The sequence below is a fragment of the Protopterus annectens genome, chromosome 1.part0 (assembly GCF_019279795.1).
Source record: "Protopterus annectens isolate FY-2018-M chromosome 1.part0, PAN1.0, whole genome shotgun sequence".
Lineage (NCBI taxonomy): Eukaryota > Metazoa > Chordata > Ceratodontiformes > Protopteridae > Protopterus > Protopterus annectens.
The window spans coordinates 1,246,585,105-1,246,611,010 of record NC_056725.1 but is presented as its reverse complement, the minus strand read 5'-3'; positions in this window follow the sequence as shown (position 1 = coordinate 1,246,611,010).

Below are 25,906 nucleotides of genomic sequence, written 5' to 3'. Positions count from 1 at the left end.
AAGCATGATTTGTCAGGTTAACTCAGCCTAACGAAGTGCTGTCAACTTATTTCCTGAAAGATAGACATTTTTATGAAATTGAAGAATAAAGACCACAATGAATTGTTATGTGTTTTTACTGACTATTTCTGTGATACCAGATTCAAAATGGCTTGTATTTCTGTTGGAAAATCAAACTGTATTAAACTGTTGAGAGGCAGAAGATTATTGGGTCAGTCTGCTGCTCTAAATCATCTGCTCCTTAATGCTTGTGTCTCCTGTCATTGTCTTTTACCCATAGGAGTTTCAGGCTGTCAGTCTTTATATTCTGGAGGAGCAGGTTTGATTTAGAGAAGGGCTGGGAAGTGAACAGTAGAGAGAGAGTCTACAGTGTTACAATGCTGATGCACAGACAGAGGATTGGTAGCTTGGTGTGATGCATGCCCTAACCCCAGTGTGTTAACTGATGTGTCTCTCATGTGTCTGAAGTGCAGTGAGGAAACCATCCCCATCTCCTTAGTGCTGTACAGATTGGTTCATCCTTTACACCTACCAGCAGACACCCTTTCTGTCTGCAGTGCGGAGGTGTGACAGTGGCACTCCTCCGCTTGTCCCCTTTCCCACCTCTCCTGTGATTGGTGAGTAGACAAGAACTCATCATTGTACTCCCCTCCCCGTGTCAGGTCCTCCTGCACTCAGATGCACTCAGACTGCTGGCTGAATCTGGGCTGTCTGTGTTGTAGTCAGGCCTTTATATGTCTGGGCTGCAGAGCCTACTGTTCATTGTATAATTGTGCTTATTTCTGCATTATATTCATACTGACTAGGTATACTATGATTATAATTTCATTTACTGAATTGTGGCTTATGTCTTCTGTATTGCTCTCTTTTTGTTTTCTGGAGCTAATTGTGGCTGAAACAGGACTATTTTGATCAGTCCATTTTACATGGTAAGAAATACAAAATAATATAATGCTGAAGAAGAACACTCTGTTGCTGTTAGAGCTTCAAGAGCATATGTGTTTAAAGATGAGGTATCACCAATGTGTTTATTACAATAGAATGAATTTAGCTGTTTATTATTAAGCAATATTTTAGAGATAGAGTCCTGGTAGGGCTAGATGGTGAATATGACTGGGTGTGAGATGGGCTATGTAGAAATGGGAGATCAGGCTATTCAGTGCTGGAAGTTTGACCACTTACTTTTTTGAACAAGTGGCAGCAAGCAGGTGTATCATGAACTAATAGCACATGAGAATCTGTAGAGACCCTAAAAACCAAGCATAGCTTTTACGGTTCATAGGTGTGTACTAGGCTAATAGCCCTGGAGCCTTTACAAGCTTAGCCCATAGAAGTGCCCTGGCATTGTGCCATCCAACATTAGTTCTCAGTGCCTCTATCAAGTAGAGCCACTGGGTTGATCCCCGGGGTGAGCTTTCTATTTCCCAGCCACTCATCAAGATTTCTCTTGAAGAGGGACAGCAAGGTGCTCTGCTTAACATGTATGGGAAGTCTATTCCAGAGCATGGGCAGTCTCTGGGTGAGGAACCTGTCACTCTAGCATGTTTTGTTGATTGTGGTAATGAGGTTAAGGTCTCTGCAGCGTGTGGTGCGGAGGGATTGGTATTTCTTTAGATGTAGCATTTCTAACAGAACTGGGTCAGACATGGCTTTGTAAATCAAGTAGAGATCGCATCTAAGTAGGCGATATGAGACAGAGAATAGCTGGAGTCTTTTGAATCTGTCTGTGTAGGACATGTGTTTAATGCCTAAGATCCTCTTCGTGAGGTACTTCTGTGGCCTCTCCAGCTGTTGCAGGTGTCTAGTGAGGTACATGCCAAATGGGGCATTATACGCGATGATTGGTCTAATGAGGAAAGAATAGAGAGAAATAATGACCTATTTCTTCCTGGATGCAAAACCCTTGGTAATGAGATGTGCCACATAGATGGACGTTCTGACCACAGTGGCAATGTGGTGGTCGAAGGAAAGGTTGCTGTCAACCTGCATCCCCAGATCTCTTATAACACCTTCAGTGTTCAGTGGGCTCTCATTGATGTGGTAATTAGTGGGAACTGAGTTTTTAACCAAAAGGGATGATGGCCCATTTTTTGCTGTTAAGCTTAAGGCCATAATTTCAAAACACCAGTCATTGGTCTCAGTGAGGCCTTACTGTAGGATGTCTGCATCACTTGAGGAGTTAATAATGGCTCCCAGCTTGCAGTCGTCTGTCAACCTGGTCAGCCAGAGTCCCTTTGTGTTGGCCTGGACATCTGAGAAGTAGATGTTGAATAGGAGAGGACCCAGGACCGATCCCTGTGGGACTCCACTCGTGAATGGTTGGCAGTCTGACTTGGAGTCAGCTACTTTCAAACTGTGTGTTCTATCTGTGAGCCAGTTCGCAACCCACCTAGTTATATTGGGGTTGATGCCTAGTTTGGTGAGTTTATCAATAATTCCTGAGTGAGGAATGGTACCAACAGCCTTGGCCAGATCGAGGTAGGATGTATGCACTGCCTTACCTTCATCCACAGCCCTGGTGACTAACTCAAAGAAGTCAACCAGGTTGAGCAGGCATGATCTCTGTTTCACAAAGCCAAATTGCATGGGGTCTAGAGTTTGGAGATTTCCAGTATTTTTGTTAATCAGGTCCATGATGATGCATTCCATAGCTTTACATATCAGACTCATCAGGCTAATGGGGCGGTAATTTCCAGGGTCTGTAGTCACTTCCCCTTTATGGAGAGGGATGACTGAAAGACTGTGCCATTCTGTAGGAACAAAGCCTGAGGTGAGGCTGTGACTGAACAGGGCACACATATGTGGTGCCAGTTCACTTTGTAGTTCATGTAGAACACAGCCAGGGATATTATCAGGTCCAATGGAAGCTGTATTCTTGGTCTTGGACAATGCAGCTTTAACCTGTACTGCAGTAATGCATGGTGCCTGGCATTCTTCCGGTATTGTGATTGGTCCTTTGGGGGCGGGGAGGGGTAAAGTTGGCACTGAAATCTGTCGGCCAGTATCTTGGGAATATCTGTTGGCTCAGTACAGGAGGTACCATTGTGCAGTAACTCAGAGCAAATCTGGGTATTGCCATGGAGGTTCTTGATATAGCTATAGAAGGCTTTGTGATTGTTTTTAGTGTCTGCTGCAATTCTGCCTTCATAGCTGGATTTAGAGGATTTGATGAGGGATCTCATCTTTTTGTTGAGGCTAATAAGAGAGTTTTTCCAGTCTTGGGACTTCACCTTTTTCTGCAACAGTTTCTTCCTTCTGTTGTAGAGTTTATTAATGGTAGGGGATCACCAGACTAGCTTCCTTTTTTTTTGGAGGAGAGTGTCTTGGTTCTTTTGGGTATGGCTAGTTCCATGCATTTATGTACATGTTCGTACAGTGCATTGGTGTATGATTCGGCAGTCATGCAGCTATTTTCCATTAGCATAGGTGCCATGAAGTTAGCCACCTCTGTTTTTTAGGAGGCCAAAGTCAGCTTTGGAGAAGTTTTTCAAGGTGGTTACCTTTGCAGGGGTGTGGGTGAGATGTGGATTTCCATGGTGATTAGTTTATGGTCGGTTCTGACCAGGGAGGGATTGACTACTGGTGTGGAGAACGGTCATTCATGTTAGTAATAACCAGGTCAAGGATGTTGCTTCATCTAGTGGGGGTCAGAATGAGCTGGTCCAGGGCATTGGAACTGATGAATTCCAGGAAGCGTTGGGCCAGTGTATTGGTGCTTGAGTAGTTTTCCCAGATGATGGAGGGGTAGCTGAAGTCTCCCAGTAAATGTTGGGTTGGACCTTGATAGATTTTAGGGTGCTTAGGAATGTGGAGTGAGAGTCTAGGGACATGGTTGGCGACCTATAGCAGACTATGACCTGGATCGCTGTCTTACCCAATATTAGTTGTACCTGAAGTATCCCAGATGTGTTATGCTGGGCTACTAGTCTGGATGTGTGCATATCCTTTAATAATATGGAGAAGCCACCAGCTTTAAACCAGAAAGTTGAAAGGGATGGAAAAACTGCCCAAACGGCCAATAAACTACAATTTCTGGGCCAGAAACCACTTCTCTTGTGGTAGATAGGCTACCTAGAGCTTACCACACCCACTGATAAGCTAGAAGGCTTCCCTCCAACACAGAAAGGCTTGGGTGGGAGGGCTCAGACACTTACAAACAGTCCTGGATACAGCAAATATGTATCTGGACTAGACTAGTTACAGAAAAGGCAGGAAACAAGCTTAGAACTTTTTTTTTACAGAAAAGCAGCTAAAACAGCAGTAAAAACAATTCAACTGCAGTGCAAGCTAGCACACTTGAGTATGTAGCAATATTAAAGCAAATACAGTTTAAACAAAATGCAATTAAATAAAAAAAATGACTAAAAACTAGTGCAGAACGCATTAAATTAGGAAAAAATCAAGATGGAGGCACTAAGAGTATCAGAAAACAATGCCAGCAAATATATAAATAATTCAGTCAAACAAAAATTAAGACAGTGTAGAACTCTGAACAGTTAAAAAGTGCCAAAAACATACTTATCAGCTGTATATTTCCAGATTGTTTGAGAAGCACACTTAAGTCAGAAAACAAGGAGATTCTAGGAGTGGAAGATTCTAGCAAAGTGTTTTTTTTCTTTTTAGTAAAGTGGAAAGGGAGAAAGGAAGAACAGAAGATAATTCAGGGTTAAGAAACTAAGTGGGTTAGTCTTCTAAAATGTTCTGTCTGTATTAGGTAGAATGAGCTAATGACACTAGACTGGGAGGAGTGTCCCTGATTAAATTTACAGTAAGGGTAGGCAACTGCAAAGCCACCAAGTATAAGAACAAGACACCAATAGGGAGAGAGGGTGGGAAACAAAACTACAGCTACTAGCTACACTATTTTAGGCAGAAAACACTACAGAAATGTTTATCACAGCAGAAAAACAGCAGTGAGCCACTAAATGAAAATTTCCAGTTAATACCTTTCACACAGTGAAACTAGCTAAAAGAGCTTTGCAAACAGTGTGACAGTAAAAACCTTATTTATCAGTCCGTGTAAGGCAGACAATTTAGTACAACCACGCAGATTAGTTTGTACAGTAAAAAGTATGTAGCAGACAAAAAGTGCAATACATGGCTAGAATAAGCAATAACTAGTAAAAATAAGCAAAAAAAATAGGATACTCATTGTTATATATCACAGATCAGAGTTGTGGTCAGTGCCCCTCCTCTGCTCAGCTCGGTGTGCTTCAAAATGTTTTCTATTCATAGGTTCATAGGTTCATGCTAGGCTATCTGCCCTAGGGCATTTATAAGCCTAGCCAGAGTGTGTTTGGCTTTCGCCATCCATTTTAAATGAATTTTGCTATGCCCTTTTTCGAGGTTAGTATACTGTGCCTCTGTCTAACAGTGACACAGAAGTGATACCCGGGGTAAACCTACTATCTCCCATCCACTCATCAAGATTCCTCTTGAAGAGTGTCAATGAGGGACTCTGCCTAACCTGGGCTGGGATTTTATTCCAGAGTGAAGGGAGCCCCTGGGTTATGAATCTGTCCCTCCAGCATGTCCTATTTATTTCAGTGCTGAGGTTCAAGTCTCTCGAGCGCATAGCTCAATGGGATTTGGATTTTCTGAGGTGCAGCATGTCCATTAATTCCGGGTTGGACATGGCTTTATACGTCAGGCACAGATCACCTCTGAGCAGGCGGTATGCCACTGAGTAGAGCTGGAGTTTCTTTAACCGGGCAACATATGGCATCTATTTGAGGCCTTTGATCCTCTTGGTGAGGTACTTTTGGGGTCGTTCCAGTTGCTTGTTTTAGATATTGTGGATCCTGATTTATTTGACACTTTTAGACTTTTCTTTTTGTTTCATTTTTGTCATTTAATGTGATTTTGCCGTTTGGAGGATAAATTGTTTTTATTTCTCCGATAGTTAGAAATGTTGCCTCTGTAGAAATACTCATCTGCTCAAATATCCTTACTGCTACTGCAGTTTGAGTTGCAGATGGTATCAGTTTATGAAAGCAGAAATAATCTATGACTTATATATTTATACACAGAATGAACAATGAAAGGGAAGTAGAGATTTTTTTACATTTGGCATCGGCTGATGTATATAGCTTTATATAGAAGAATGTTTTGTTGCATCTGACTTATAAATTCTTTAAATATATTTAATTGCTTAGACATATAATGTCAGCAGTAAAATAAAATGATATGACTAGAATAAACAACACTTAATTTATGATAAACTGAAGTGCAGCACCATTAAGGATAGCTGGTGAAGATATGTTTATTGATCATGATTTCAGATATATACAAGCTTTTCTAATTTTGAGGCATCGTGAGTAATTATAAATGATACATTTAAATAAACTTCTCTGGTTTAAAGAGTAAGACATCTGGGACAGTCTGGCACATGCGTAGACATATTAATTAGTGTGATGGTTTAGCCTTGTAATGCCATTGATAACATTTGTAAAATACCGTAGATACTATGGGTGTACCAGTTATACAGAACAATTCTCTTGTCACCTTCACTTAGGGTTCCTAGTAAGATTTGACTGTATGGGCATATATTTTCATTTTTCATTATACTTAAAAATGTTTATTTCAAAAAGTAGGAGGTGTTTTGGTGGTTTTAATAATAATTCTACATTACATACTCTTTAAAACTCATCCCCAGAGAATGATGACAGTGTCATGATCTTTTCATTGAAAATTTATTTTAACTTTTTACACTTTTCCAAACATTGACATTTCAAGCCTATGGTCTTTTTTGTTAAATTGGAATTGCCACATATACTTCCTAAAATGCTAAAATATTTCTTAAGACTTATGTGTAATTATTTTTTTAAGAAATGTACTCTGTCACTTCACATGCAAATCTGGATTCATGTATAGTTTTTGAGGAGTTTTCTTCCTACAACAGGGACGTCTGCACAATGGTTCCTTATTTTTTACAAGTAATGGAGTGAGCAGCACAGCATCTCTCATTCCCTTCAGTCATTCTAATCTAAAACAGAGAGAGAGAGCTCTACTTTCTCATCTTGCAGGGGCTAGGTATGCAAAATGCTACATTAGTTAAACTACTGATACATTTCTGCAAATGTCTGAAATGTTATGTATTGCTCAAAGTACATACCCTTAGAAACATTAAAGATAAGCAAAGAATATTTGTGCAAATGCTTATAAAAGGTGATAAAGCAAAACCCACTTTTAATACACAGTTTTTAAATCCAACATTTATATGATCCTTGATACTTTAATCACCTTTTGCCAGCATTTTACATCTAATCTCTTACAGGATGTCAACTTTGTCAAAGCCCTTCTGTTTAGCAATGATGCATCCAGATAAGATATGTGGAATGCAAGCAACTGGTGTTGTCAACACCACTATATGGCACCTCTGTGCATGACAGAAAATGGAAATATTTTCTGTAGTCATATAATTATTTTGACTAGCAATATTGCCTGTGGAAAAGAAAGAATTATAGACTGAATGGTTTGGAGGTGATTTAATGACAGACGAAAAGAAAGACTTTGTAGATAGGAATCAAGATTAACAAGTAAAGCTTTCAGACAAGAAGGAGCACAAGAAATATACAAGCAGGGTCACTCACTGTCATAAATAACCATGGATACCGAAACAGACTATACTGTGTTTAACCCTTGAGTAACATTTCACTAATAAATAAATCCTGCTATAAATAAAGATACTTATTTAACTAAAAATGAACAATGAGGTGTTTAAGGCTATAAGCTGAAATGCAAATATTTTTCACCCTAGTTGTCTTTGAAAGATGTTTATTTTACTTTAGAGGCAATGACAGATGCTGTAAACTAACTTCCATGTGTAGCTAAAGTGATATGACTATATCTTAGATAATTACCAATCGCGCATGTTTATTTTTTTCTTTTTTGAAATGCATTCAGAAATTATATTTGATTATCATATCTTACACTGTGCTCTGCAAATTATTAATAGTTTTTTTTAAGTGTTAATAAACGTAATCAAAAATAGATTACACCTTGGAAAATCACTAACTGCCTAGATTTTGGTCTGTTTCCTTGGTGTGAGTGCCACTAACTGTATAATAAAAATAAACAACTGCCGTTTACTAAAAAATCTTCAGTCATTGCTAAAGGCAGTTGGATGTTCCACTGACAGTTATAGGAAGCCAGTTATTTTCAGTGATGCTATTATTACTACAATTTATACTACAATTACTACCATTACTTGTTATTATTACGCTTGATAACAATGGGACATATGCTTGTTGTATCCCATTCATGTTGCCTAAATGCCGTAAGCTTCCATTGCAGCCAACTGACTAATAACTTACAAAAATATGTCAGAGGACCCTTATCAGTTGTTAGATAAAAATACTACAATTTCAGAAATGAAGAAGCACGTAAAGTAGTGAGTGCAGTATGAAACTTGGTTTGAGAGAATAATGTTAAACCTAACATTATAAATACAAAATGGTAGACTTTAAGCCCTAGTGGTAGTGGTGAGCAATGTATGTATATAGCTGTGTTGAAGCTTGCATTGGCAAAACAAAAATTAAAAACAATAGCTAGCATTACAGAAGTAGCAAGCCTTGATGTAAGTAAAACTATACAAGTAATCAAAATGTACAGTGCTGGGGACTAACAACTTGATTATAATACATTGTGGTTAAGCTCTGGTAGACAGCATAGCACAGTAGAAGGAGAAGCAATAATAACTTAAACGTGTTGCCTTTTAGGACATAATGGACAGTATCATATTTAACATATGAAAGTACTGAGATCTTCACACTACTGCAAAATGAATCAGCAAGCTAGGGCTATGGCAAAATGGTAGGAAATAGCAGAAGGTAACTTATGAATTTAGGCCTTTAGAGGAAAGACAGTCCATGAAATGATCATGAGAGCAGCATCATATAATAGGAACATTTGTATTTATACTGTAGCATTAAATATGAAATCTGTATAGCAATGAGTACAGGTTATGTAGAGTAAAGGGCACATAAACATTTAACAGCAGGGGGAGCTAACAAGGCTGTGTTGAAGTGTAAATAGTTTTCCATTTGATAAAAGAGATTGCCACTTCTTCTGTTGTGACACAGTCCATAGTGCTGAAGAAATTGCTTGAAACCACCACGATATATTTCAAATAGCATTTAATGGAAAATAAAACAGGAACAAGCGCTTTCACGCAATGAGATTGCGCTTCATCAGGTTACATTCTTACAGAGACTTCCATTACCTTTTATAGCAATGCATTAATACAATTATTCAATTAGTCAAATAGTTCAATCAGTACCTTCAAAAATCATAATCATTAAGATGCATAGTAATAATATATTCATCTACCTAACACACCATTTAAAATAAACATCCTAGTGATATTGTTTATTATCTCAACAATAGCCATCATTTAAACTTTTATAGTCAATAGATTTATCGCAAAGTGTCAAAGTGCATGGAGTTCCATGATTATTAACAATGCGCCTCATTAGCTGTTATTCAGGAAGTAATGCCCATATTTGAAAGAAGAATAGTTTAGAATAGAGCTTTACTTATCAGTCTTATTGCCTGATCAGAACACCTACTTCATAGTGTTCCATTTTATTCAATGTTATTAAAGGCATAAGGTTCAAGGCATCGCCAACCAAATACAATAAATCAAAGCATATTAACTAAGGCATAGTAACGCCAGCCATTGCTGATGATAAAATCAAATGTTAAAAGTACGCAAATGGATATCCATTATAGATAACCATTGTCAAAAACAACTTTTTTCATTAACATTTGTATAAACCTTCATTGAGGCATGAAAGACAACTAGTTCACCTCTGCTTGTTATTTAAAAACATTTTCGCAAAAAAGCAACTCTGCGATCAAAATACCATCATCTATGCCGTGTGAGTAGTACTTATCCAAAGACAAGGAAACTACACGCCGTTTCCACCAGTAATCATAACAGAAGTCATGACAAATAACGCAGAAGCTACATCAAAGTAGATACTGTGCAAAAAAGATGGTAAAAACATCATAAGCAGCCAGATATTATTTGCGTATACTCCCAGCATAGTACCATGCTGTTCACGAAGTTCACAAAACTACATTTGATTTCCAGTGGACACTATCTGTCAAACCAAGGCTAACTAGCTAATGCCTTGAACATATCCAGTCATTAATATTAGAACGCAGTATATGTATCACCCATTGAGTACAAAATGTAAAAATATATAGTAAAACATCAACTAACTAAAACTATAATATCTAGAAAGTCTAGACACAATCATTCATAGATGAATGGTCATAACAAACATAGTACACAATGACATCCACTTTAAAAATAATTGACCATGCCAAAATATAATTACGAATTTATGCCGTTTAGTTAATATCAATAACGGCATAACTAGCCAAATGGTCATATCATAAAACCAAACACATTATTACAAGAACAATGCATAGTAAATATAGCAATGCCATGAGCACAAAAGATGCCAAAAAGCCAACATAAATGTAAAAAAGTGCAAAAATACAAAAACTAAGAGTACAAAACTCAATAAATCAAATATTCAAAAGTTCAAAAGTTCAAGAACACATTAGGGTCTCTTTCCGATCTCAAAAGCATATAATTGTTAAATAGCACCAGTGTCCCACAGTCCATAGTGGTTAGATGGTGAAGGCAGTTCCATATTTGGGGCATAATAACAGCAAACCTTCGGTTCATAAATTGGTCAGACTTTTGGGGACCTGTTTTATTGCCACCAATAAAACAGAGATGGGACACAATCTGATCTCAGTGATATAATTTATGGTCTCCAAAAAGGCAGGAACTTTGATTCAGGAGTCAGCAAAGTCAGCGTATTAAAATTTTTAAAGGAAGATGTGGAGACCATTCCTGTTTAGGAGTGAAATAAAGTAAAAAATGGAGTTCCACAGGAATTGTAATGAGTCAGCACTAAATAGTGGTGAAGTACCACTGGAGGAGGGATCTGTACTCCAGACAGCAAAAGAAACCATCACTTTCTTGCGGTGTCTTACTACAAGTCTAGGAAACCATGACATCTTCCATCCTGACCAAAATCACTTCAGATCTTTTCCTCACAGATTGGATTGCATCCTCTTTTAATGTAATTGTAGGGTTATTCTCTATACCTGGGAACAGAAGGACACTGATTCTTTCTACTTCACCAGTTTTCTCTGGAATTTGTAGACCAATGGGCACAGGAGAATAATATGTTGATAAATACATCACAAACTGAGTATGAGATTTGGGAGACATAAACTGAAAGGTGAATATTTAATACAGCACACAGTGATTTAAACTGTAGACTCATTTAAGGACCTGGGTATATGGGTAGATTCAGCTATGAGTTTTTCTAATAATATCAACCAATTGGCTAATGATAGTTATAGAACTATAGGTTGTATAAAAAGATTTATAAAGTCTAGGAAATCAAACATAATTAAGTCATTGTTTGCTAGTTACATTAGACCCAAACATGAGTATGGAATAACAATATGGAAACCCTATAGAAAAACAAGCATGAATAAACTGGAAAGAGTACAGTGGAAATATACTATGGGCATCCATGGATGTGAAAATCTAAATTATTATGAAAGACTAAAATATCTGAACTTGTATAGTGTCTCTTACAGATATTTAAGAGGAGATCTTATTCAGGTATATAGGGCATTTAGGGACAAGTACCTCTGGGAATGTTTGGGGTTATCAAAAAGTACTAGAGAATCGTCAGATAACCTATGTAGAAGATTCTATAGGAATAGGTTCATAGGTTCATAGGTAGGTACTAGGCTATCTGCCCGAGGGCATTTATAAGCCTAGCCAGAGTGTGTCGGCTTTCGCCGCCCCATTGATTAATTAACTGAGCCTCTGTCAAGCAGAGCCAATGAAGTGATCCCAGGGGTGCACTTTCTGTTACCCATCCACTCGTCAAGGCTTCTCTTGAAGAGTGTTAGTGAGGGGCTCTGCCTAATGTAGTTAGGAATTTTGTTCCAAAGCATGGGGAATCTCTGTGATAGGAATCTATCCCTCCAGCATGTTCTATTTATTGTGGTGGTGAGGTTTAGCTCACTAGAGCGTGTGGCTTGCAGTGACTTGGATTTCTTTAGGTGGAGCATTTCCATCAATTCTGAGTTGGACATGGCTTTGCAAGTCAGGCAGAGATCACCTCTGAGTAAGCGATATGCCACTGAGTACAGCCACAGTTTTTTCAGTCGGGCTGCATAGGACACATGTTTGAGGCCAGTAATCCTCTTGGTGAGGTGCTTTTGTGGTCTTTCAAGCTGTTGGATGTGTCTTGTGAGGTACATTCCAAATGGGGCATTGTACTCTATGATGGGTCTGATGAGTGACGAGTAGAGGGGCACTATAATCTCTTTATTTCTAGATGCGAACCCCTTAGTAATTAGATGGGCCACATAGAAGGATTTCCTAACTACTTTGGCAATATGATTGTCAAAGGAGAGATTACTATCTAACTGGGTCGCCAGATCTCTTATTACCACTTCTGTATTAAGGGGGCTTCCGCCTATGTGGTAATTCGTGGGTGTTTTGTTTTTCCCAAATGGGATGACTATGCATTTTTTGGCATTTAGCTTGAGGCCATGACTTTGACACCAGGTGTCTCTCTCAGTAAGGCCTTTTTGGAGGATGTTTGTGTCAGCCGGAGAGTCAATTATGGCTCCCAGTTTGCAGTCATCAGCGAACTTGGTTAGCCATAGTCCTCCTCTGTTTGCCTGTACTTCTGAGAAATATATGCTGAACAGTAGGGGTCCCAGAACTGAGCCTTGCCTGGCACCACTTGTGACTGGTTTAGATTCAGACCTGGAGCCCACTATTCTTACCATGTGAGTTCTGTCTGTAAGCCAGTTGGCAACCCATCTTGTGACATAGGGGTTTATGTTCAGGCTGGTGAGTTTCTCAATAATACCTGAGTGAGGAATGGTGTTGAACGCCTTGGCGAGATCAAGGTAGGCTGTGTGAATCACCTTTCCCTTATCTATGACCTTGGTAACTGTCTCGAAGAAGTCAACCAGGTTTAGTAGGCATGATCTGCCCTTAACAAAGCCGAACTGGGTCAGGTCAAGTGTTTGGAGGTTCCCAATGTCTTTGTTAATGAGTTCCATGATGATGCACTCCATAGCCTTGCAGACCAGACTAGTCAGGCTTATGGGGCGATAGTTACCAGGGTCAGTTGTGGCTCCTTCTTTGTGGAGCAGACTAACCATTGCTGTGTGCCATTCTATGGGCACGTAGCCTGTGGAGAGGCTGAGGTTGAACAGCGTGTTTAAGTGGGGGGTTAGTTTGTTCTGTCGTTCGTGCAAGACGCAGCTTGGGACAATATCTGGCCCCACTGATGCTGTGTTTTTGGCTTTTGAAAGGGCTGTTTTCACCTGTGCTTCTGTGATTTTCGGGACACTACACTTTTCTGGTATTGTTGTGGGCCCTTTTGAAGGTGAGAGGAAGGTGAAGTTTGCACTGAATCTATCTGCCAGTATGTTGGCAATATCAGTAGGTTCAGTATATTTTGTGCTATTTTGCACTATCTCAGAGCATATCTGCGAGTTGCCACTTAGATTCTTGACACAGCTAAAGAAGGGTTTGTGGTTATCTTTCGAATCCTTGGCTATTTTTCTTTCGAAGTTAGTCTTGGATGATTTTATGAGGGACCTTAGTTTCTTACTGATACTGATCAAGGATGTCTTTCCTTCTTGGGATTTGCTTTTTTTCTGAACTAGTTTCCTCCTTTTGTTCTATAACCTGTTTATGGCAGGGGTCCACCAGACTGGTTTCCTTCTCTTAGGGGAGTGAGTCTTGGTTTTGCTAGGGATGGCACAGTCCATGCATCCTTGTAAGTGCTCATAGAGTGCAATTGTAAAGGACTCTGCATCTTGGGCAGTGTTATCCTTTAGCGTGGGGGCTGTGAAACTTACCACCTCTGTCTTAAGTAAGGTGAAGTTTGCTTTAGAAAAGTTTTTCACTGTGGTTGCCTTGGTTGGGGGTGGTGGTGGGGTGTGTACATCCAGGGTGATTACTTTATGGTCTAATCTAACCAGTGACGGGTTGACCTCCAGTACGGAGCACCTGTCGCCCATGTTGGTGATGACCAGGTCCAATATGTTGTGGCCTCGGGTAGGGGAGTTTACCAGCTGATCCAGGGCATTTGAGTTGATAAATTCCAGGAAGTGCTGAGCCTGGGAGTTTGTACTCAAGTAGTTTTCCCAGTTAATGGTAGGGTAATTGAAATCTCCCAAGATCAGGGTGTTTGGTAGGACCTTCATGTTTTCCAGTGTCTCCAGAAAGTCGGAGTGGTGGTCCTGGGTCATGGAGGGTGATCTGTAGCAGGCCACTATTTGCATTGCAGATTTGCCCAATGTTAGTTGCACATGGATGATCTCAGAGGTATCATGCTGCGCCACTAACCTGGAGGTGTGGATATCCTTGATGAATATGGATACACCCCCTCGTTTTGTGTTTTGGTCCGTATTCTGTGGCCGAAATGTGTGGTATGAGTTGTAGCCCAGTAGTGCTGGAGTGCTCTCTGGAGCCTTGATCCAGGTTTCAGTTACTGCACAGATGTTGACGTTCTCCATACTTAGGAGTGCTTCGAGCACATGCATCTTGAGATTTAAACTCCTGGTGTTGAGTAGCATAACCCTCAGTTTTTTACTTTTGCTGTTTACGGAGGTAGGTTTGAATTTTGAGCCTTGCCTAAAAAAGGCACTATGGTGGCAGCAAGAGCCTTGGCCAGTATTCAAAAGCCAAGGGGTGACAGGTGCAAGCCATCTCTTGCGAAGCAACGCGGCTTGTCAAGCATGTCATCCCAGACTGACAGACACTGGATCCCCTTTGAATGACACCAGAAGCTTAGCAATTGTTGAAATTGATAATTTTTTCTTTATACTGAGGTATCATTCTTGGTGAAGGCAGGATGCTACTCAGGGTCAGGGTCATACCCGCCTGGGCTACATGATCAGAGAGCTCTTCCATGAGCTCTTCCTGAGACGTGTATTAATTGGTTCTCTGACAGAGTAGCTGATGCTTGGAACAGACTACCTACTTACATTAAAGCAAGTACTAGTTTAGATATTTTTAAGAACAGCCTGGACATTTATTAATGGAACAGGTGTTTTGGCATATTGGCAAGCTAGAAGGGCTTTAATGCCCATGCATGAAACATTTGTATCTATGTATGTATGTATGTAAGTAATGGTGTAATTATTTTGACTTGTCACATCAGATAATGCTACTGAACACCGTGTAGTATTAAACTTTTAGCCACGATGACTGTGAACCCCTTGATTCTGTATTACCAAGCTTACCCAATTTGATGCCTTCTATCATGTGAAAATGGGTGCCAGACTTTTGACTGATTTGCCCTCAGTGTATGAGGTGAGGAGTTAATAACGTTTACACAATAAAGAAGTCAGTAGTACTCCTTGATTAAAGAGAAAGGGAATTTGAGAATAAGAGGCATATTAAGAGAGCTTGTTTATACTGTTGGTGTACAGCTGAGGCCCAAGGACTGGCCACTGTGGCCATTTGTCATGATGTCTGCCTGTAAGGAAGAAGGACCTTGATTCTTGTTTTTAACTCCTCTTGTGCATGTAGAAGACAATCAGTAAACAGGGCATTAGCCGTAGTGTGGTCTAAGACCCAGTCAGAAAGCTTTTGTCAAGTATATTAAAAAACATACTCATCAAGTGACAAACTAGCCATGATGGTGTACTCAAGATATAATCAGTGCTGGCAAGAAGAAAACATAACAAAAAACTGTGGAAATGTCATTAGCTGTCTGTCTACTAAGTTCCTAAATATATAGCAAGATAGAATCTTGGTGAGATGAGGCAACAAGTTCCATATTTACTGAGTCCTACTAGCTTCAGCAGTGGAATAATAGCAGGCATATTCCTGACAGCACTTATAGACATCATATAAAAGGAGGAGGAATAGTCGAGGACTAAGTGACTAAAATACATACTCTGCCATTATTACAGAAATCTAGATCATGGTAAAGCAGGATCAACTTATTCTACTGCAAAAATGGGTATGCTTAGGAGATCTGTCACATCAGCTGGGTATGATTATGTTAAAACAGTAAACAGAAATGAACACTAGCATTGTTTTAACTCTGCAATTTGGGTGTAGGGGTGCATTGAATTTATAATGGATGTAATGAAGTGAGACTTTTTTGTTTTGAAAAGCCCAGTCACCTTAGATCTGAAAGGCATAATGTACTAGTTATGTTTGAGGTATTAACCACCATATTTCCTTATGTGTTTCTATTTCAGTTGGTTAAGATGCCTGAATTCACTTTGGGACCATGAAACATCATTTGTGGTAAGTTCTAAAAAGTGAACGTTTTTAGCACTGTTGCTTTTATCCAATGAACTGTCAACATTTCTTTTTTTCCAATGAACTGTCAAAGTTTCTTATGTCTATCTTGTTCATGAGGAGTTGTTAATGTTAACATTGCTTGCTATGTTCTGTTTCCAACCTTTATAAAAGCCTTCAGATAACTGTAGGTCATCTGAGTCTGCCTCATTTTTTTAAGAACAGTACTTTTCAGGAAATTTAGGCAATGTAGGGTAGATTGTCTGTGATGCTGGAAATCTGACTGACCTCACCAGCTATGGTTCCTCAGAAGAGGTAGAAAATGCTCTGAAATAAATGTAAATACCGCTCAAATGACTGAATTTTGCTGAATGTCTCTGACTTTGCCTCATATTTTTGCTTTGACCTTCATAAATTTTTGATTTGCTTGTAAATCAGTGAGGATTATGGTCACTCAGTAATATCAGACATTAGCATTTCAAATACTGAAGAAGGGCAAAATTCCCCACAAAAGGGAATCGCTTCCATCACAGCTCACCAATGGAGGGATTCCGACTACAACAAGCTGAAGCTTGAGCAGTTGAAGCTTGAGAGTTCAAGCTTCACCTACCAGTAGATTGTATTGCAGTAACTTTTTTTAAGTAAATTAGAGTAATATTTAAAAAGTGTCCCTGATGTTGGCCCTTACTCCCTTCATTATATTTAGTTTAGTTCAGAATTCTTTAGCAAATAAGTTAAGCAGTACAGGCTGAAGTCAATGATACATATTTGTGGTGCACTTACATAAGTGCAAGCACAATCAGAAAACTACACTTTAACTTTGAAAGAGAGTTTACTGACCAAATGAACAAATGTTTTACTTTCTAAGATGTTTTCTGAGATGAGAGACTTTATAATTAATTATTTTTTAGTGTCTGTATAAATCACTTTAAGTACTTTGACTAGAAACGTTAAAACTACTGTATGCATGTGTCATGTTTCTTTATTGCCATAACTGAGAAAATCTTTCACTGCATTCAATGTATTTGGAGCTTTTCTCCCTGGACCTCCACTGAAAGAGGTCACTTTTATTTACCCAGTTAGATTTTCCTGGTAAATAAAGTCTAGTAATAAATAAATAATAAATAAGTGGTATCGGCAAGTGTTATGAGTTTCATTTCCTCTAAGAAAATCACAGAAAGATTTCAGTAAGTACCATTGGTGCTGTGCTATATAAAAAGAACAATGGGCTGCACCCATAGTGTGGTGGCTAACAGTGATAGTTTATGCAAAGGAATATACTACTTTTATGAGAAATCAAAAGATGTACAGATAATCTTTTGCATGAAGAAATGTAATAAAATTAGGCCTTCAGACTGAAATTACCATTTATTACATACCAATGCCGCTAAAATTAAAGTGAAATGTTTTAACAATAAAATGGTGCACCCTTGATTGTGTTCATACAATAAAAAACTGAAATGTGCACATAATCATGTGCTGTGTAAAAAGTCTCTCCATAGCATGTAACTTTTATTTGACATAATGAGAAAGGGTTCCCTATAAGACCAGGCTGTAAAATCAAATATCACTGATCCTGAAGATTGAAGATAGGTGCTAAGAATTTCAACATGTCCTGCAACATCACACTGGAGAGGATTACGCTAGTAATACAACTGTAGCAGATCTCACAAGCAGTAGAGCCAGTGTTCATGTAAAGCCCTATACAACAGCAGTGTTATCTTGAAGGACACCTGCAGTCTTACAGACATCAGCTGAAACACTGTATTTTAATTTTTGTTTGTTCTACCTTAAAGTAATGCATGAGCTGTCCAGAGGGACTTCCCAATGTCCAACTAGAAATACATTGAAAGCTTTATTGTTATCAACATCAGGCAAATGGATAGGTTCCTTGATGTGTTGATTCAAAATATGGAGGATCTTATCTAGTTTCTCAGGATCCAAATGGAGAGAACCTCCACCATGCATGGGACATTGCCTGTCTTACCTCAGTCCTGGGTGCCTCTGACTGCAAACTTGATGCAGGCAAGGCACAAGATGTTACCCATAGTGATACTGACATTGGCAAGTAGAGCTGCCATTCTGCGAATTGTCAAATGGTCTGTAATGCACAGGGGCTTTAATGAATTTGTTTGTTGGGTATGCTGGAAACATTCCCAATGCCAGCATATAGTATACTCCTGATTGTTGCTGCTGCTTTAATTAGGTTTATTTTTCAGAGAACCTTCATTTAGTAAATGGAAGAATGATAGTTTCTAGTAATGCATAACTCATTGTATGCATATCTGCTGTGTAGTAACCTTCTCAAAAATTCATAAATTCACAAATTGCTGGTTTTGCTGGCTATCCCTCTGATCCATAGCTGATGATATAACTACATCATTCCTAAACAAAATACAGAAGTGAGAATGTTTTAATACCCTATTCACCTTAGGTGAAAAGGGTCTGATATCTTATGTTAAAATAAAAGCTACTGCATTTCCTAATTCAACACACAATCAGTTTTGATTTATAGATCTTAACAATTTTTTTTAGGGGGAGTAACAATCTTGGTAACTTTTCTGTAGCATACTTCAGCTTGTTTGTCTTTTTGGCTTTTCCCAGTTAGGGGTCACCACAGTGGAACTCTGGTCTGCTAATGATTGGCAGTCAATTTTTATAGTGCTGAGTTGCCGGCCTGATGCCCAACCTTCAGTGAAGGCACACCCATTCACACATGTCTTTTGGTGGCCACTTGACCACGGGGAGGACATGCAGACTCCACACAGAAGACACTCCAGCCGAGAATCGAACAGGAGAACCTCTTGCTGTGAAGCAACAACGCTACCGCTGCACCACCGCAGCTTCTGCTAAGCAGATATTTCAGTGAGCTGGTACATTAGAGCAGGCAGCGAACATTTCTGTCTGCTGAGAGATCTGTCTGCAGTATAACATTCCAGAGTATTAATGTGTGTGTGTGTGTGTGTGTGTGTGTGTGTGTGTGTGTGTGTGTGTGTGTGTGTGTGTGTGTGTGTGTGTGTGTGTGTGTGTGTGTGTGAGATGTCCTAGGTAAGAATGTCAGGTTAGCTAATTTAACCAGGCTCAAATCCTGTACCTTGGCTGCAGGATCAAGAGCCTCAATCCCCTGCACCAACCATACCTCTCACCTTACAAATATGGGAAATCTGGACAAAGCCTTAAGTAATAGGAGGAAAAATCCAAAAATAAGGACAATTTTTGAATATTGCTCCTATAAACTTAAAATTTGTTAGAATTGCAAGTTTTGTGTTAGCTTGCATTTTTATGAAGGATATATAGTCTGAAACTCAAACGTATGTCATTTAGTGACTTCAATCCTCCATAGTTTTCCAGAAAATACACACATTTTGAGAGGAACAGATCAAAAATATAAGGCAAAAATGTGGACATTCTACGGAAATCTGGACAGTTGAAGGATATGATTATACCAACTACCTCAGTACATTTTCAAGGAATTGTGAGTTTTTCAGTGCATGTTTAAGAAATTGTTAGCTTCAGTACATTTGCAAGAAATTGTCAGCTTCAGTGGGTTTTCAAGGAATAGTGAGCTTCAAAAGAAGCATATCCAGCTTTAAGCATCAGCAAACCATGTTGACGCTGGGGGCCCCCAACCACAGTAAGTTATCTTATCTTGATATTTTGCAACATGTCTGTTAAACCATGTGGGTAAAATTCAAATAATTTCTGTTTATAGTAGCAGTGTTTCATCAAGTAATAGGTTTCACAATTCCTTTAAATATTTTATCACCAACATAGTGCCCTTGGCTTAGTTAAATCCTACTGATGGACTTTCTCTCCACTAACACAGCCAGGTTTAGGTATCTGCAAAACTCGTGGCAGCAGGTAGGCTCTTAATGATCCTTGACTGTGTGGGGCCCCACAAAAGGTGCTGCTGGTTGGGAAATAATGAGGAGAAAAATGTATTCATATTCTGATTATGTTCTTTATCCTGAACAGGGCTGTCACATGACCTTGTTAGGTTAAACCTGATAATAAACATGAGCAAGGTAAGTACTAGAGATCAGCAGCCCGGAGGGACTGATCTCAGTACATACCATGGATTTTAAGAAGAGCTGATGCTTCCAATCTTCAGAGATGCTTTTCTCATTCAGAGAGTTGTATGAATACTGGCAGAACACCAGATGTCATAACTCTCAACTTCTTTGCCCAAGAATTTTGAGCAAAAGCCAAAAATAATAGTGACTCAGAATCAGGAACAGATTTTAAATATTATTCTAATTCGCTTACAAAGTTACTAGAACAACACACATTTCATCAACATGCATGTTTTTGACAATAAGAGGTATAAAACTCGATCTGTGGATTTGTTGACTATCTGTAATCCCTAATGATTTACCAGGAAATCAAACTTTTTACAAGGGACAGATCAAAATTATGAGGCAAAATCATGAACGGTCTGTGAAATTAAGGACAGTGACAGGTATACATTACTCTTCAATGAGGTAAATGAAAGGGACTTACCTCTGCTTCTGTTTGATGATTGCTAAACACAGATACTGGTCTATTGTAGCAGTACTAGTGCTGTACAATGCGTTATTTTCTGAAATAAGTGTCAAATTAGTATTGCTATGGTGTGTGTGTGTGTGTGTGTGTGTGTGTGTGTGTGTGTGTGTGTGTGTGTGTGTGTGTGTGTGTGTGTGTATGTGTGTGTGTGTGTGTGTGTGTGCGATTTTTATCTGTGTAAACACCCAATAATGTTGAGAGACACACATTACTCTTTTGGGTCTCAGTAAAAAATGCATTTAACAGTTAATTATATTTCAAAAGTTGGGCATAAAATATATTTCAGAACATTCAGAAAATCAGATCTTCTAGGAGTCTAGTGGTCACCACTCCCCAGACTGTATAAATGGATTTTGACTTAGACTCAGTGATGGCCTCTGCCCTCAACTGAACCCATTCTAAAATCTGCCCTGTACGGATGTGTGTACCAAAGGTTGCTGCATGTTTTGTGGTTGTTGGTGATTGTGTGGTCATTATTTCTTTAATTTTCATCACAGTCAAACCTTAGAGGTGTGCACAGGATGTCATTATAACTTGTGTTTGGGATAGAAACAGTATGGTCATTATTTCTTTTACTTTTCTCACAAACCTCAGTGGTGTACAATGAAGTTTACTATAAGTTGTATAGGGGCACATACTTCTCAACTGCCCATATTCTCACAGAATGCCCAGACTTTTGGCTCATATTTTTGGTCTGTTCTACATAAAATTTGTAGTTTTCTAGCAAACCAGTGGTATGATCTGAAGAGTGAAGTTACTAAATAATGACATACATTTGTGTTTCTGACTTCAAATCCTTCAAAAATGTATGTTAAAACAAATGCTGTTACTCTAGTAACTTTGTACGTTTATAAAAGCAAGATTTAAAAATATGCCCATATTTTTGGGCCCTTCTCCCCACATTTTGTCAGGCTTTAAGAAGTACAGTACTCCTCTTAGGCTGTACTGTCAGTAATCAATCTACCTGGAGTGGGAACAGAACCCACAGCTTTCTATTGTAAAGGCAAGTGTGTAACATGTTGCACCACTGCCAGCCCAGACTGCTTGTACAAGGAAATTTAGAGGTATATAGGGGAAGTGCACTGTCTGAGAGCAACAAAGTGAATACATTACTGTAATTATTTTTCAATTTCCTCACAATCACACATCAGGCACATATACAGATGGATGCCTTTGGGGTTAGGGGTGAGGAGACATGCTATGTACACACACACACACACACACACACACACACACACACACACACACATATATATATATATTTAGAGAGAGAGAGATATGGATTCACTTCATAATCTCGAAATACTGAAATATCAAATTTCAGTATCTCGAAACTATGAAGTTGAATACCCGAAACACCGAACATACATAAACCAGATACCCAAAATCGCAAATCCACAAAATCCCGAAAAACACACATCACACACTAGAAAACACATACATACATGAACGCACATACCTCCCAACACTTCCGTACAACAAACATAATACACACGCAGACAAACAAACACATACACACACCTACCCTTAGTATATGCAGGGGGCAAGCCCCTCTGCACCCCCCATGTGGGGGGCTGCTCCCCCATACCCCCCTACTAATATATACTAACTCTGAGGTCGTGCAACACCTACCCTAACCCACACCTCAAACATCCCAAACACTCAAACACACACAAACCCTCCCCAAAACCCTAAAAAAGTACACTTACCTAACGTGCTATCTGTACCGCGGGTTCGACATTCTGCATTCGACACTTCCATGTTCGCGATTTCTGTCCGTTCGACTTTATAGGCCCAAGATTCTAAATTTCGAGCATATAAAGTGTTCCCATATATATATATATATATATACTATACTCTGAAGATGCCCATGAGGGTGAAAGCGCTTAGTCAGTTCAAGTTGCTGTTTTTTTATTTCGTCATTCATCAAATTGTGGATTAATAAAGGTTTTGTGAGGTTACCTGTTATGTTACCTTAGTGCCTTTTTGTTTACTATATATATATATATATATATATATATATATATATATATATATATAAACAGCAGTAACTTGACATACATGATTTCAACCATTTTAAACCTTTGCTTTCAGCTCAGTCTAACACCAGAGGGATGCACAGGCAGTGACTGGCATTTTGGGGGGGTTAGGAAGGCAGGCAGTACTCCCAGATAGGATCTGTATATCCTCACAACAATTAGCTCATTTATTGCAAGCTACTACTTTATTGGCTTTGAACATCAAGTCTTGGGCAATTTATGTCTTCCTTGAAAGAAAAAAAACAAGACTGTAATTTTTTTCTCACAAATGATTTTTGTTTAGGCCCCCATTGGATTAATAAGTTGTGAACATGCTCCAAAATGAATCCCAGAACATCTATAACCCTATGGCTTCTGGGGGTCCTGGCTTAATTGTGTTTACTGTGCTGTCTTGGTCAGGAAAAGTGTGCTGAAAGGATGCAAGGAAAACTAAAGTTGAACGGCAACACTGAATTTCTTTCTTTAATCATAATTTCTGTTCAAGCCATAATTGGACAAAAAGATTGTGTAAAAAGAAAAAAAATGATAATGCACTTCAGAGCATATAGAAAAGTTGTGGTTTCTTGAAATGGTGAAAGAGTTAAGGCAAAATCTGAGAAAAGGAAAAAAAAATAAGTCATGTGCATGGTACTGGGAACCAAGATGGGGAGAAACAGAGGGGAACACTGGGTGGTGTGTGTGCATATGCTTGTGTGTGGTGTGTGTGTGTGTGTGTGTGTGTGTGTGTGTGTGTGTGTGTGTGTGTGTGTGTGTGTGTGTGTGTGTGTTGGAGGGTAAAACAGTAGGCAGTGCCTAGGTTGAGGAAGTGTTTATGGTGCCATTTCACCTAAGTCCAAACATGTACATACAGGCTATGCAATGTATCACTGTTGCAACTAAATGCCAGTAACTGTGAATGTCCCTTTGTGAGACTGACTAACATAGTGTGGTACACAGGACTTTCATAATGTAAGAGCATTGCACCTACAGGTCAGTTTGTGCATAGTACTTCTAAACATTTACAGCATGAACTAAAATGTTGCTTTAGGTGGGTGATAGTGACATGGTGATACTAGGGTAGAAGTGCCCAGGGTCCCCCAAAATGATAACACCAGCCCTGAAGGGAAGATAAGCTTTCTGCTGTTCATGCTGTTTTCAGTGTACAGCTGTTTTATTTAGCAAATGGTCATCATTGTGTTAGCAAGCTTGCAAGTTTGCAAGCTGTGTAAGTAGCACAACAGATAGTACATTTGCTTTTGATGTAGAAGGCTCTGCGTTCTAATCCCACACCATACAGATGGATTGTTGATACTATGTTATACTTTAATGGGAGGGTGGAGGTGCTGCAGTCCTGAGTTTGTTCTCCTTTGGTTGAGATGTCAGTAATTATGCATGTGTTGTCGGTTTGCCATTCATTCCCTATTGCAATATTACCAGCTTACCAACTGTTTTTTTTAATGTAACATAAGCATTTTACTCTTCAAGGACAGCAGGCACTGAATTTTAGATGAAGCACTGAAATATAAAGTTGTTTGCAAGCACCAACCTCTTCATTAGTTGCAGATCTTATTGATCTTATTGTACATTATTTACTGATATTGGTGGATTACAATGACAGATGTTTGAGTGACCTTTAATGGTTGAAATGTTCTGACCTGGGCTGTTTTAGCATTATTGGCTCATATATTTTGTTTCATTGCTTACTGGAAAAATGTTCAAAACTAAAAATGTAAAATACACTCTAACAAGTGGTGCTGTGTTCTACAAGAAATATAATTTAATACTATCAGAACACATGCATATATGCATGCATGGTCCTATAAATGGGGGAAGGGGCCTATGGTTTGACAGCAGCCCAAAGATAAACTTAATCCACCAGTGACTAGATGCATTTTTATTGTGGGTTTCAATGCTGTTTCAATGAATGTAAGTTATAAGGGCAGAGAAGTTTACTGTTAATGCCAACTCTGTTTTCATTGTGAGACTGTATTGTTTTGTTTAGCAAATGGATGTCAGTGTTTATGCTATACAATTTGAAATAAAAGTTTTAAATTAAATCTAAATAAGTAAAGAAGAAAATAATATACACTGTGAAAGGTTTGAACAGTGTTTATGATAACTGGAGAGAAATAGCCAAGTACAGGGATACTGGAATGGCTGCAGGATTGGGGAGATGCTATGGGGATGCTGATGTGCGTGCGAGGGGAGGGTCTGCTGTGTGTATGTGGGGGGCCCTGATCCATTAACCAGACTAGTGCCTCATTTGATCATGATCCAGCTCTGCTGTACACCAGGCAGAAAGGAAGAAAATTTATACCAGCAATTTGGGTATATCAAGAAACAGGTGTGAGATTCAATCTGCTGTATTCAGCTGTCTTCAGAATATTTTCCCTGGAAGATCAACATCATTCTTTGATGCAGAACAGGCTAAGGAGGAAACATAAAAGTTTATCCAACAAAAACTGAGACATCAAACAGAAAGTGACTCTGTTTTTTTTCTTTTTCTGACAGAAAAATCGGGAGTATCTTGGACTTGAACCAGAGACAGATGTTGGAAGGTAGAGATGAACAGGAAGAAGACCAACAATACTGAAATTAGTGAATAAACATGAAACTATAAAGCATCAATCACATTTGTGAACTATTTCTCTGTAAGAAAAACATGCTGAGAAAGATTGGACTTTTGTTGACTTTGTTAAACTTGTGGGTGGTCTGTAAAGCATATACCCCAGTTTATGTCATTAATGTTTAGAAGAACACTGAAGGGGGAACATAACTGTAACTGTAAGGAAATCAAATTTTCTTCTTAATAGTATTTGTATAAAATATTTCATGATATAAACATCATGTTGCATAGTAAAGCAGATTTGTGTAGTATTTAGTCAGTGCCATCTTTAACGAGGGGGTTAGGGGAGTCTGTTCAGTGATTGTTGTATGCAATAAGGATATTAAAGTAGACAGGTACTTTTTTAGTTTTAAAATATAGGCATTAGTATGTAAAAGAGAAAAAAGG